We start from the raw sequence: 13,262 nt of genomic DNA on the forward strand, positions 1-13,262 counted from the left end.
GTGGTGAACACAGTAAAAGTCCGATGCTGTAAAGAACAAAATTTCATGGGAACCTGGAACGTTAGGTCCGTGAAATAAGGTAAATTGGACATGGTCAAACAGGAGATGACAAGAGTCAACACTGACATTTTAGGAACCAGTAACTAAAATGAACAGGAATAAGAGAAATTAATTCAGATGAGTATTATATCTACTACAGTGGGCAAGAATCCCTTAGAAGAAATGGAGTACCCCTCATAGTCAACAAGAGTCCAAAATACAGTACCTGGGTGCAGTCTCAAAAACGACAGAATGATCTTGGTTCATTTCCAAGGCAAACCATTCAACATCACGGTAATCCAAGTCTATGTCCCAATCACTAATGCCGAAGAAGCTGAAGTTGAATGATTCTATGAAGACCTAACAAGACCTTCTAGAATTAACACCCCCCAAAGATGTCCTTTTTATCATAGGAGACTGGAATGCAAAAGTAGGAAGTCAAGAGATACCTGGAGTAACAGACAAGTTTGGCTCTGGAAGTACAAAATGAAGCAGGGCAAAGGCTAACAGAGTTTTGTCAAGAGAACACACTGGTCATAGCAAATACCCTCTTCCAACAACACGAGACGACTCTACACATGGATATCACCAGATGGTCAATACTGAAATCAAACTGATTATATTCTTTGAACTCAGAAATGGAGAAGCTCTTATACAGTCAGCAAAAACAAGACCTGGAGCTGACTGTGGCTCAGATCATGAGCTCCTTATTGCAAAATTCAGGCTTAAATTGAATAAAGTAGGGAAAACCACTAAACCATTCAAATATGACCTAGATCAAATCCCTTATGATTACACAGTGGAGATGATAAAGAGATTCAAGGGATCAGATCTGGTAGACAGAGTGCCTGAAGAATTATGGACAGAGGTTTATAACACTGTACAGGAAGCGGTGACCAAAACCATCCCCAAGAAAAAGAAACAAAAGAAGGCAAAATGGTTGTCTGAGGAGGCCTTACAAATAGCTGAGAAAAGAGGAGCAAAAGGCAAAGGATAAAGGGAAAGATAAATCCAACTGAAAGCAGAGTTCCAGAGAATAGCAAGGAGAAATAAGAAAGCCTTAAGTGAACAATGCAAAGAAATAGAGGAAAACAATAGAATGGAAAAGATAAAGAGATGACTTTAAGAAAATTAGAGATACCAAGGGAACATTTCATGCAAAGATGGGCACAATAAAAGACAGTAACAGCAAGGATCTAACAGAAGCAGAAGAGATTAAGAGGTGGCAAGAACACACAGAAGAACTATACAAAAAAAGGTCTTAATGACCCAGATAACCATGATGGTGTGGTCACTCACCTAGAGCCAGACATCCTAGAATGTGAAGTCAAGTGGGCCTTCAGTTCAGTTCAGTTGCTCAGTCGAGTCTGACTATTTGCGACCCCATGAATCGCAGCATGCCAGGCCTCCCTGTCCATCACCAACTCCCGGAGTTCACTCACAGTCACGTCCATCGAGTCGGTGATGCCATCCAGCCATCTCATCCTCTGTCGTCCCCTTCTCCTCCTGCCCCCGATCCCTCCCAGCATCAGAGCCTTTTCCAATGAGTCAACTCTTCGCATGAGGTGGCCAAAGTAATGGAGTTTCAGTTTTAGCATCATTCCTTCCAAAGAACATCCAGGACCAATCTCCTTTAGAATGGACTGGTTGGATCTCCTTGCAGTCCAAGGGACTCTCAAGGAAGCATTATTACAAAGCTGGGGTGATGGAATTAAAGCTGAGCTATTTCAAATCCTAAAAAATGCTGCTGAAAAAGTGCTGCACTCAGTATGCCAGCAAATTTGAAAAATTTAGCAGTGGCCACAGGAATGGAAAAGGTTCAGTTTTCATTCCAATTTGAAGAGAGGCAATGCCAAAGAATGTTCAAACTATTGCACAATTGTGCTCATTTCACAGGCTAGCAAGGTAATGCTCAAAATCCTTCAAGCCAGGCTTCAACAGTTTGTGAACTGAGGACTTCCAGATGTTCAAGCTGGATTTAGAAAAGGCAGAGGAACCAAAGATCAAATTGCCAACATCTCTTGGATCACAGAAAAAGCAAGAGAATTAAAAAAAAAAAATCTACTTCTGCTTCACTGACTATTCTAAAGCCTTTGATTGTGTGGATCACAACAAACTGTGGAGAATTCTTAAAGAGATGGGAAAACTTGACCACCTTACTTGTCTCCTGAGAAACCTGTATGCAGGTCAAGAAGAAACAGAACAAGACATGGAACAATGGACTGGTTCAGTACTGGGAAAGGAGTACATTAAGGCTGTATATTGTCACCTTGTTTATTTAACTTACATGAAGTACATCACGTGAAATGCCGGGCTGGATGAATCACAAGTTGGAATTAGGGTTGCTGGGAGAAATATCAACAACCTCAGATATGCAGATGATACCACTCTAATGGCAGAAAGTGAGGACGAACTAAAGAGACTCTTGATAAAGGTGAAAAAGGAGAGTGAAAAAGCTGGCTTAAACCTCAACATTCAAAAAACTAAGATCATGGCATCCAGGCCCGTCTATTTGCTATTTCGTGGCAAATAGATGGGGAACAGTGACAGACTTTATTTTCTTGGGCTCCAAAATCACAGCGAATAGGGACTGCAGCCATGAAACTAAAAGACTCCTGCTCCTTGGTAGAAAAAATATGACAAACCTACATAGCATATTAAAAAGCAGAGACATCACTTTGCTGACAAAGGTCCACACAGTCAAAACTACAGTTTTTCCAGTACAGATGTGACAGGTGGACCATAAAGAAGGCTGAGTGCCAAAGAACTGATGCTTTTAACTGTAGTGCTGGAGACGACTCTTCAAGAGTCCCTGGACTGCAAGGAGATCAAACCAGTCAATCCTAAAAGAGATCAACCCTGAATGTTCATTGGAAGGACTGATGCCAAAGCTTAAGCTCCAATACTTTGGCCACCTGATGTGAAGAGACAACTCTGGAAAAGACTCTGATGCTCAGAAAGATTGAAGGCAAAAGGAGAAGGGTGCAGCAGAGAATGAGATGGTTAAATAGCATCACCGACTCAACAGCCATGAGTTTGAGCAAACTCCAGGAGACAGTGAAGGACAAAGGAGCCTGGTGTGCTTCAGTCCATGGGGTCACAGAGAGTCAGACATGACTGAGCGACTGAACCACCACCACCAGCATACAAGTGGACATGCAAACTAGAATGATGTGACGTCTTTCCAATTGAAGGTCCACACACACCCTGAACACACTATGAACTGGCGAGAACTGGCAGTCTGGTATACTTATGATGAAGATGTAACACGGCACAACTACTTGGAAAACAGTTTCTTAAAAAGATAACACAGGCATGACATCACTAAAACTGGTGGAGCAGGAGTCCAAAGTTCCATCCCTCTGTTAAAAGCAACAATTCAGAGAGTAAAAATCATGTCAGACTTAACCTTTACAGATCTCTGGAAAGTAACTGAACATTTTCAATACCTGGGAATGCTTAATGCAGAAATAAGCTGCTAAATTCTGGTAACAGCACAGAAGGGCAGGAAGCTCCAGGAACTGCCCTCCACCTAAGTATCAGCTGGCAGAAACTGTCTAGCACTGTGACTGTTCTATGTGTACCTGTGCGGCAGAGCTGGATGAAAAAGTGGGTATATTTAGGTAAATTCCAGCCTGTGGCATGAAAGCAGCTGCTATCTCCCATCCTGGCCATGCAGGCAGCAGCCCATGTTTCTGGAGGAGCCTGTCAGAGCCAGAAAGAGCAAGACAAACCCTTTCTCTATGTACAGGGATTCTAGGTTCTGGTCGCTAACCGCTGCTTTTGATGACTAAGGGGCCAGAACAGAGGACACTGGCCACTGTTTACTTCCATGGGCTGAGGTGGATTCTTGCAGAGGTCAAGGGACAGTGTTTATTTTTGCTGGCTTTCCCCCCTTTTGAGAGGCAAACATTTAAGGGAATCTTTGTCAGGTCATTGGCTGACTGCAGAGATCACGGACCAGAGATTCTAGCGGCTGTAACTACAAGAAATGTACAGAAATAGTTTGGAAAAGTCACAATAAAACCAGCCCTGAAAAATTCAGTAATCCCTGAGGATTAAGAATGATTTTCGAAGTTGCCACAACATATTATTCAAAAAAGCCCATTCTCAAGAAAAAAGTATAAAACACAGAAACAGGAAAATATGTCAAATTCACAGGGGAAAATTTTCGACAGAAGCCATCCCTGAGGAAGCCCAGACATTGGAATTGTTGGTCACAGATACTAAATATATTGTGTTAAATGTTTAATGAACTAAAGAAAATCACAAAGAACTACAGTAAAGCAGGAAAACAACATAGTAATAAAATGAAAACATGAATAAAAATACAGAAACTACAAATGGAATCTAACTCTGAAACTAAACAGCACAATAAAATAACTAAAACAATAAGCTCACCTAAGCGGTTCACCAGCAAACCTGAGGAGACAGAAGACTCCGCAACCGTGGAGTTGACTGAAACTATTCAGCCTGAGGAGCAGAAAGAAAAAAGCACGAGTTAACATGAACACAGTCTTGGTGGGACTTGCCTGGCCATCCAGTGGTTAAGACTCCATGCTTCCACTGCAGGGAGCGCAAGCTCAATTCCTAGTTGGGGAACTAAGCTCCCCCATGCTGTTTAGCACAGCCAAAAAAGAAAGGAAGGAAGAAAATGAACACAGCCTCGGGGTCATGTATGACACCATGAAACATGCCAACACATGCACTATAGGAATTCCTGAAAGAGGAGTAAGAAAAAGAAAAAATACTACAGAAATGGCCCCGAATTCCCAATTTTGAGTAAACAAATGAGTACATATGTCCAAGAAATGCAATGAACGGCAAATAGGGTAAACTCAAAGTCAACCCACCACATATTATAATCAAATTGTGGGAAGACAAAGAAAATATTGAAAGCCGCATGAGAAAGTCGGACAGCTGAATATAAGTCAATGCAGTTAGAACACTCCCTCATGCCCTACACAAAATAAAACTCAAAATGACTTAGACTTAAATAGAAGCCATGACACCATGAAACTTCTAGAAGAGAACATGGGCAAAACATTCTCTGACATAAATTGTACCAATGGTTCCTTTGGTCAGTCTCCTAAAGCAATAGAAATAAAAACAAAAATAAACAAAAGAGACTTAATCAAACTTAACAAGCTTTTGCACTGCAAGGGAAACCATAAACAAAACGAAAAGACAACTGCAGAATTGGAGAAAATATCTGTAAATGATGCAACCCACAAGAGCTTAATTCCAAAATATACAAACAATTCATACAACTCAATAGCAACAACAACAAAAAACAACCCAATCGAAAAATGGCAGAATACCTAAATAGACATTTCTCCAAAGAAGAAATACAGATGGCCAATAGGCACGTGAAAAGATGCTCAACATCACTAGTGATTAGGGAAATGCAAATCAAAACTACAATGAGATACAACCTCAAATCAATCAGAACGGCCATCATTAAAAAGTCTACAAGTAACAAATGCTGGAGAAGGTGTGGAGAAGAGAGAACCCTTGTGCCCTGCTGGTGGGAACGTAAGTTGGTGCAGCTACTACGGAAAACAGTATGAAGGTTCCTTAAACAGTAAAGTCGGTTATCATGTGACCCAGCAACCCCACTGCTGCCACACATCTGCAGAGAACTACAAAAGACACACGCACCCCTATGTTCACAGCAGCACTACTCGCAACAGCCAAGACGTGGAAACAACTTCAACGTCCATTGACAGACGAGTGGATGAAGAAGATATGGTACATATATACACAACAGAATACTACTCAGCCATAAAAAATAACGAGATAATACCATTTGCTACAACATGGATGCAACTAGAGATTATCATATTTCATTTCATTTCATTATCAGTGAAATAAGTTAGAAAGACAAAGACAAATACTGCATCACTTATATGTGGAATCCTGAATGTGACACAAATGAATCTGTGAAACAGAAACAGAATCACAGACATAGACGGGTGGCTGCCAAGGGGGAGGGGGTTTGAGGAGGGATGGAGGGGAGGTCAGGGTTGAGCAGATGTAATCTTTTGTATATAGAATGCGTAACAACATGGTCCTACTGTATAGCACAGAGAACTCTACATGATATCCTATAATAAACCATAATGGAAAAGAATATTAAAAAGTATATATAGACACATACACATATATACATAACCGAATCACTTTGCTGTACACCAGAAATTAACACAACATAGTAAGTCAATTATATTTCAATAAAATATATATCGATAAAAAGAAAAGAGTGAAAAAGAAATTAAGATATTTCCAGATAAGCAAAAGTTAATTCCCCGTAGACCCACTCTACAGAGATGCTAACAGAGTCCTTGAGGGTGGAAAGAAAAGGATGGCAGACCATGATCCAAAGCTATAATAAAGTAAAGAACACAAGTTCTGGAGGCTGCAAAGCCCAAGATTAAAGTGCTGGCAGACTGGTGAGGATTCTCTTCCTGACTTGCAAATGGCCAATTTCTTATTATGTCCTCACACGGTGGGGAGAGAGAGAGATCGCTCTCATTTCTCCTCTTATTAAGAGGACTAGACGGCACCCCACTCCAGTGCTCTTGCCTGGAAAATCCCATGGACGGAAGAGCCTGGTAGGCTGCAGTCCATGGGGTTGCTAAGAGTCGGACACAACCGAAGTGACTTAGCAGCAGCAGCAGTCACATCCTGAGAGCTCTACCCTCAATACTAAATAGCCCCCAAATGCTCCACCCCAAATACTATCCCACTGGGTGTTAGGGCCTCAACACATGCATTCTGGGGGACACAATTCAGTCAACAGCAAACAGTAAGGGTAAACACATAGGTAAGCATAAAAGCCACTACTACTGGGGCTTCCCCGGTGGCTCAGCGGTAAAGAATCCACCTGCCATACAGGAGCCACAGGAGACCTGGGTTCAGTCCCTGGGTGAGGGAGATCCCCTGGAGAAGGGAATGGCAACCCACTTCAGTATTCTTGCCTGCACAATCTGATGGGTAGAGGAGCCTGGTGGGCTACAGTCCGTGGGGTAGCAGAGTTGGACATGACTGAAGCTTCTGAGCATGCACACATGGCTGATTCGTGTTGATGTATGGCAGAAACCAACACGATATTGTAAAATAATTATCCTCCAATTAAAAATTAAATTAAAAAAAGAAAAAAGGACACTACTGGTGTAAAGTCCTGACAAGAAATTAGCAATGAATATTAAATGAAGAAAAGCTAAAAATAAAAAAATATTTTTAAAAGCCACTATTACTGTATTTTGGCTTATGACTCCACTTTTCCTTGTATTATTTAATAGACAAATGCACAAGGCAATCATTATAAGTCTTAAAATATATAAAGATGTAATCTGTAAAAAAGATGTAATGTATTAAAGTAACAATCTAAAGGAGAGATAGAGACACACAGGAACAAAGTATATACTGAAACTAACTGGTATTATTCAAATAATACAAACAAGGTATTATTAAGTTCCATTTAAATATTATTCAAGTAAGTTTAAGGTTGCCATAATATATGAACTGTAGTTCCCAAGGTAACCATGAACAAATCACTAAAAAAATATGGGAAAAGAGAATGGAATCAAGACGTATGCTTAAAAAAATGAACTAAATACAAAAGCAGGCAGTACTAGAAGAACTGAGCAACATAACAAAAACACAAGACATACATAAAACAAATAAATAAATGCAGAAGGAAATCCAGAAGAGAGCTGGGGTGGTTATACTAAAATCAGAACAGAATATGACCTAAAATTGTTACCAGAATCAAAGAATGACATTATATATTGATTTTTTAAAAAGTCAACCCATCAAGGAGTTAATATAACAGTATATACATGCCAAATAACAGAGCCCCAAAATGCACGAACTAAACACTGACAGAATTGAAGGGAGAAATAGACAGTTCCTCAACAGTAGTTGAAAACTTCAACTTCTCACTTTCATAATGGATGGAAATTCAGTAAGGATACAGAGGACCCGACCACTATACACTAGTCAGATTTCACAGACATATAGAGAACACTTCACCTGAAGCGGAACACACTCTTCTAGTGTGCACGTGGAGCAATCTCAAAGGAACAGGTCACTCACTGGGCACAAGACAATGCCCAATAAATCTGAAATGACTGGAGCAACACAAATAATCTTCTCTGACCATATTGGAATGAAGCTAGAAATCAATAACAGAAAGGAAAGTGGAAAATTCCAAACACATGGAAATTAAAGAACACTTACGTAACCAACGAGTCAAAGAAGAAATCACAAGGAAACTTTAAAAAATGCTTTGAGACTATAGAAAATGAAAAAACACAAAGGATGCAGTGAATGCAGAGGAACACCGAGGGACTCTTACAGCTGTAAACGACTGCTACCTAAAAAACAATGAAGTCAATAAGCACACCTTAGGGAACAAGAAAAAAGAGGAGAAAACTAAACCCAAAGCCACTAGAAGAGGGAAAGGATAAATACTGGAGTGGAGATACATGAAACAAACAACAGAGCAAAACAAGTTGGTTCTTTGAAAAGTTCAATAGAATGAACAATCCTCTATATAAGCTAAGAAAAAAGACTCAAATTACTAAAAACAGGAGTGAACAAGCTGGCATTACGATGGATTTTGCAGAAACAAGGAAGGGTTATACAATAAACAATGCCAGCATATTAGAAAACCCAGACGAAAAGGACAAATATCTAGAAACACACAACTACCCGAACTGAAGAGGAAACAGAAGTCTAAATAGACCTATAAGAAATAGAGAGGCTAAGTCAGGAAACAAAAACAGCCCGAGCAAGCGAGCCCAGAATCAGATGACTTCACAGGTGGATTCTACCAAACATTAAGGAATTAACCCCAATCCATACCACACTCTTGCAAAAGTAGAAGGGGAAGGAACATCACTAAAGTTACTCAACATGCCCTAAGTTATGAGGACAGCACAACCCTGGTTCCAAAGTCAAAAACAACAAAGCAAAGAACTACAAGCCAGGATCCTATGAAAACAGATGCAAATATCCTCAAGAAAATACTATCAAATATCACTCACACATGGAATCTAATTTTAAAAATTATACCAATGAATTTACTCACCAAACAGAAACAGACTTACAGACATCAAAAACAAATCTGTGATTACCAAAGGGGAGACATGGGGTGGGGATAAATCAGGGTCTTGGGATTAAGATACACAAAATACCATGTATAATATAAATAATCAGCAAGGACCTACTGTATAGCAGAGAGAACTCTACTCAATATTCTGTGATAATCTCTATGAGAAAAGAATCTGAAAAAGAATGGATATATGTATAACTGAAACACTTTGCTGTACACTGAAACTAACACAACACTATAAATCATCTATAAATAAAATTCTTTTAAAAAAGAAAGAAAATACTAGCAAGTTGAATCCACTAGAGCATGAAATGATTATACACTATGATCACGTGGGACTTATCCAAGGAATAGAAGGGTGGTTCCACACACAAAAATCAATCAACATAATAATATCACATGATTAGAAGGAAGAAAAAACCACATGATCATCTCAATTAATACAGAAAAGACATTCAATAAAATCCAGCATCATTTCATGATAAAACACTTTTCAAACCAGGAATAGCAGGAGAGTACCTCAACATGTCTCCAAGCTAACATCCCAAATACCCAAAGCTAATACAATAATCAGTGATGAGAGACTGAAAACTTTCCCTCTGAGATCTGGTTCAAGACAAGGAGGACTGCTTTCACCACTTCTATTTCCTGGTGGCTCAGACGGTAAAGAATCTGCCTGTAATACAGGAGACCTGGGTTCGATCCCTGGGTCGGGAAGATCCTCTGGAGAAGAGAATGGCCAACCCACTCCAGTATTCTTGCCTGGATAACTCCATGGACAGAGGGGCCTGGCAGGCTACAGTTCCTGTGGTCACAAAGAGTCAGACACAACTGAACGACTAACACACACACATTCAACACTATAATAGAAATTCTAGTCAGAGAAAGAAATAAAAGGCATTCAAATTAGACAGGAAGAAGTAAAACTGTCTCTATAGGCAGATGACTTGGTATCCCATGTATTAATAGAAAGTCCTGATAAAGAAGTTCAGCAAAATTGTTGGATACCAGTTTTTATTTTTTTAAATGACTTGTATTTCTATACACTTGTTGTGCTTTGTGCTTGGCCGTATCTGACTCTCTGCGATCCCATGGACTGTAGCCCGCCAGGCTCCTCTGTCCACGAAATTCTCCAGGCAAGAATACTGGAGTGGGTTGCCATTCCTTTCTCGAGGGGATTTTCCTGACCCAGGGATCCAAGCCACGTCTTTTGCATCTCCTGCATTGGGAAGTGAATTCTTTACCACTAGCGCCACCTGGGAAGCCCATACACAAGCAGTAAGCAATCTGAAAAGGAAATTTATTAGATAACCTCTCATTTACAATAGCATTAAAAAAAATTAGGAATAAATTTAATCACGCCCAAGATTTATAAACCAAAACCATAAAACCCTTCTGAAAGAAACTAAAGACAACTTAAATGAATGAAAAAACATCTTGTGAAACTTAATATGGTTAAGAGGACAATATTCCCCAAGCATTCTACAGACTGCCCAACATTCTTTTTTGCAGAAACAGAAAACGTGATCTTAAAATTCATATGGAGTTGCTAGTGAAAAATAGTCAAATAGTCAAAATCACCTTTAAAAAAAAAAGCATTGGTGAGCCCACACTTCTCAATTTCAAAATTGTAGCACAAAGCTCCAGTTTTCAAGACATTATGTTTCTGACATGAGGTCAGACATAGATCAGTGGAATAAAATTCAGAGTCCATATATTAACTACATGACTGGTTTAATCAAGGGTGCCAACATGATGCAATGGGAAAAAAATACATCTTTCAACAAATGATGCTTGGAAGTCTGGATATTCACATGCAAAACAATGAAGTTGGACCCTTATCACATATATACAATTAAGTTAAATTACTTTAGATTAAAGCTCTAAGTCAAGAGCAGAAACTATAAAACAGAAGTCATAAGTCTTCATGGTCTTGAATTTGGTAATGGCTTCTTACATATGACACTACAACCATGAGCTCAAGGAAAAAATTAATAGAAGCTCATCAGCATTAAAAACATATGTACATCAAAAGACACAATAAAGAAAGTGAAAAGACAACCTACAGAATGGGAGAAAATATTTGCACATATATCTAATAATGCAAGGATTCAGAATAATATGCAAAGAACTCATACAACTCAACAACAAAAAGGCAGGCACCCCAAGTAAGAAACGGGCAAAACATTTCAGCAGTGACTTCTCCAAAGACAAACATCCAACAAGCATATGAAAGTCTGCTCAATGTCACTGCTGCTGCTAAGTCACTTCAGTCATGTCCAACTCTGTGTGACCCCATAGACTGCAGCCCACCAGGCTCCCCTGTCCCTGGGATTCTCCAGGCAAGAACACTGGAGTGGGCTGCCATTTCCTTCTCCAGCGCATGAAAGTGAAAAGTGAAAGTGAAGTCGCTCAGTCGTGTCCGACTTTTAGCGACCCCATGAACTGCAGCCCACCAGGCTCCTCCGTCCATGGGATTTTCCAGGCAAGAGTACTGGAGTGGGGTGCCACTGCCTTCTCCGGTCACTAGCCATTAGGAAAATGGAAATCAAAACCTCCCTGAGGGACTTCCCTGGTGGTTCAGTGGCTAAGACTTTGCTCCCAACAGAGTGGGCCCGGGTTCCATCCTGATCAGGAAACCAGATCCCACATGCCACAACTAAGCCCGGGGGCAGCCAAATAAATAAATAGTTAGAAACAAAAACAGGGACTTTCCTGGTGGTCCAGTGGTTAAGAATCTGTCTGCCAATGCCAGGGAAACGGGTTCGATCCCTGGCCCAAGAAGATTCCACATGCCGCGGGGCAACCAAGCCCGGGCGCCACAAGTACTGAGCGTGCGCCCTAGAGATGGCGCTGCACAGCTAAGAAGTCACCTAAAGGAGAAGCCCGCGCACCGGAACTAGAGAGTACCCCTCGACTTGCTGCAGCTAGAAAAAGCCCGCCTGCAGCAACAGAGACCCAGCGTAGCAAAAATAAATAAATAAACTTTAAAAAATAAAAAAACCTCAGTGAGCTTTCACTGCCAGGGCCCAAGGTTGATCGCTGATTGGAGAAACTGGACCCCCGCAAGCTTTGCAGTAGGGCCAAAACAAAAAATAAAAACACACACCGCATTGAAATATCTCACATAACCAGGACGTAGATAGATCTTTTTTTTTTTTTTTTTTTTTTTTTTAAGAGAAAACAGGTGTTGGCAAGGAGGTGGACAACTTGGAACCTTCATATATCGCAGGCGGGAATGCAAAATACGCAACCACTGTGGAAAATGGCCTGGTGGTTCCTCAAAAAATTAAACACAGACACACTACAGGGCCCAGCCATTCCACTCCAAGGTATATACACCTGAAAGAAGTGAAAACAGGGACTCAAACACTTGTACACAAATCTTCACGGCAATACTAGTCACAACAAATAGTGGAAACAGCCTAAATGTCCGCCAAAGGATGAACGGACATGCACAATGTGACGAATCTGCATAATGCAATATTATGAAGCCACAAAAGGGAATGACGTCCTGATACCTGCGACACTGTGGGTGAACCTGGAAAACATTATTCTAAGTGAAAGCAGCCAGACCCCAAAGGCCACGCGCGGGCTGGCGGGCGGCCGCCAGGTGGCTGGAGGCGCTGGGACAGCGGTGATTACTCCGCCGTTACTTAATCGGTACCAGGTTTTCTTCCGTGGTGAGAAAGGTGGCGGTACCAAACATGGTTAGTTTTATGTGATGTGAATTGCTCCTCAGGAGAAAAAAAAAAAAATTTAAACGTAATCTATAGGACCTGTTTTAACTTTCCTGTGAAAAAGGAAAATGAAAAACAAACTCGACTTACCTTGTTCCCGGGACGGGAGAAGCCGAAGCGCAGCGAATACGAGCCTATCTCAAGGGAAGCCCAGCACCGGACGAAGGAACTCGTTCAATAAGCCTTCAATAAGCCTCAAACTTCTGAGGGCGCACAGCACCGAGCGGGGTCCCTCCATTCCGGACACCACGCTCCCCCGGGGCCGCAGCCTGGTGGCCACCCAGGAAGGTCAGAGCAAGCCACAGGAGCTGGACGGCCGGAGCCGCTCGCTCGCACGCTGCAGCGCCGCGGCCGGCCGCCGG

This window comes from Bos mutus, chromosome 18 (assembly GCF_027580195.1).
Source record: "Bos mutus isolate GX-2022 chromosome 18, NWIPB_WYAK_1.1, whole genome shotgun sequence".
Taxonomy (NCBI): Eukaryota; Metazoa; Chordata; class Mammalia; order Artiodactyla; family Bovidae; genus Bos; species Bos mutus.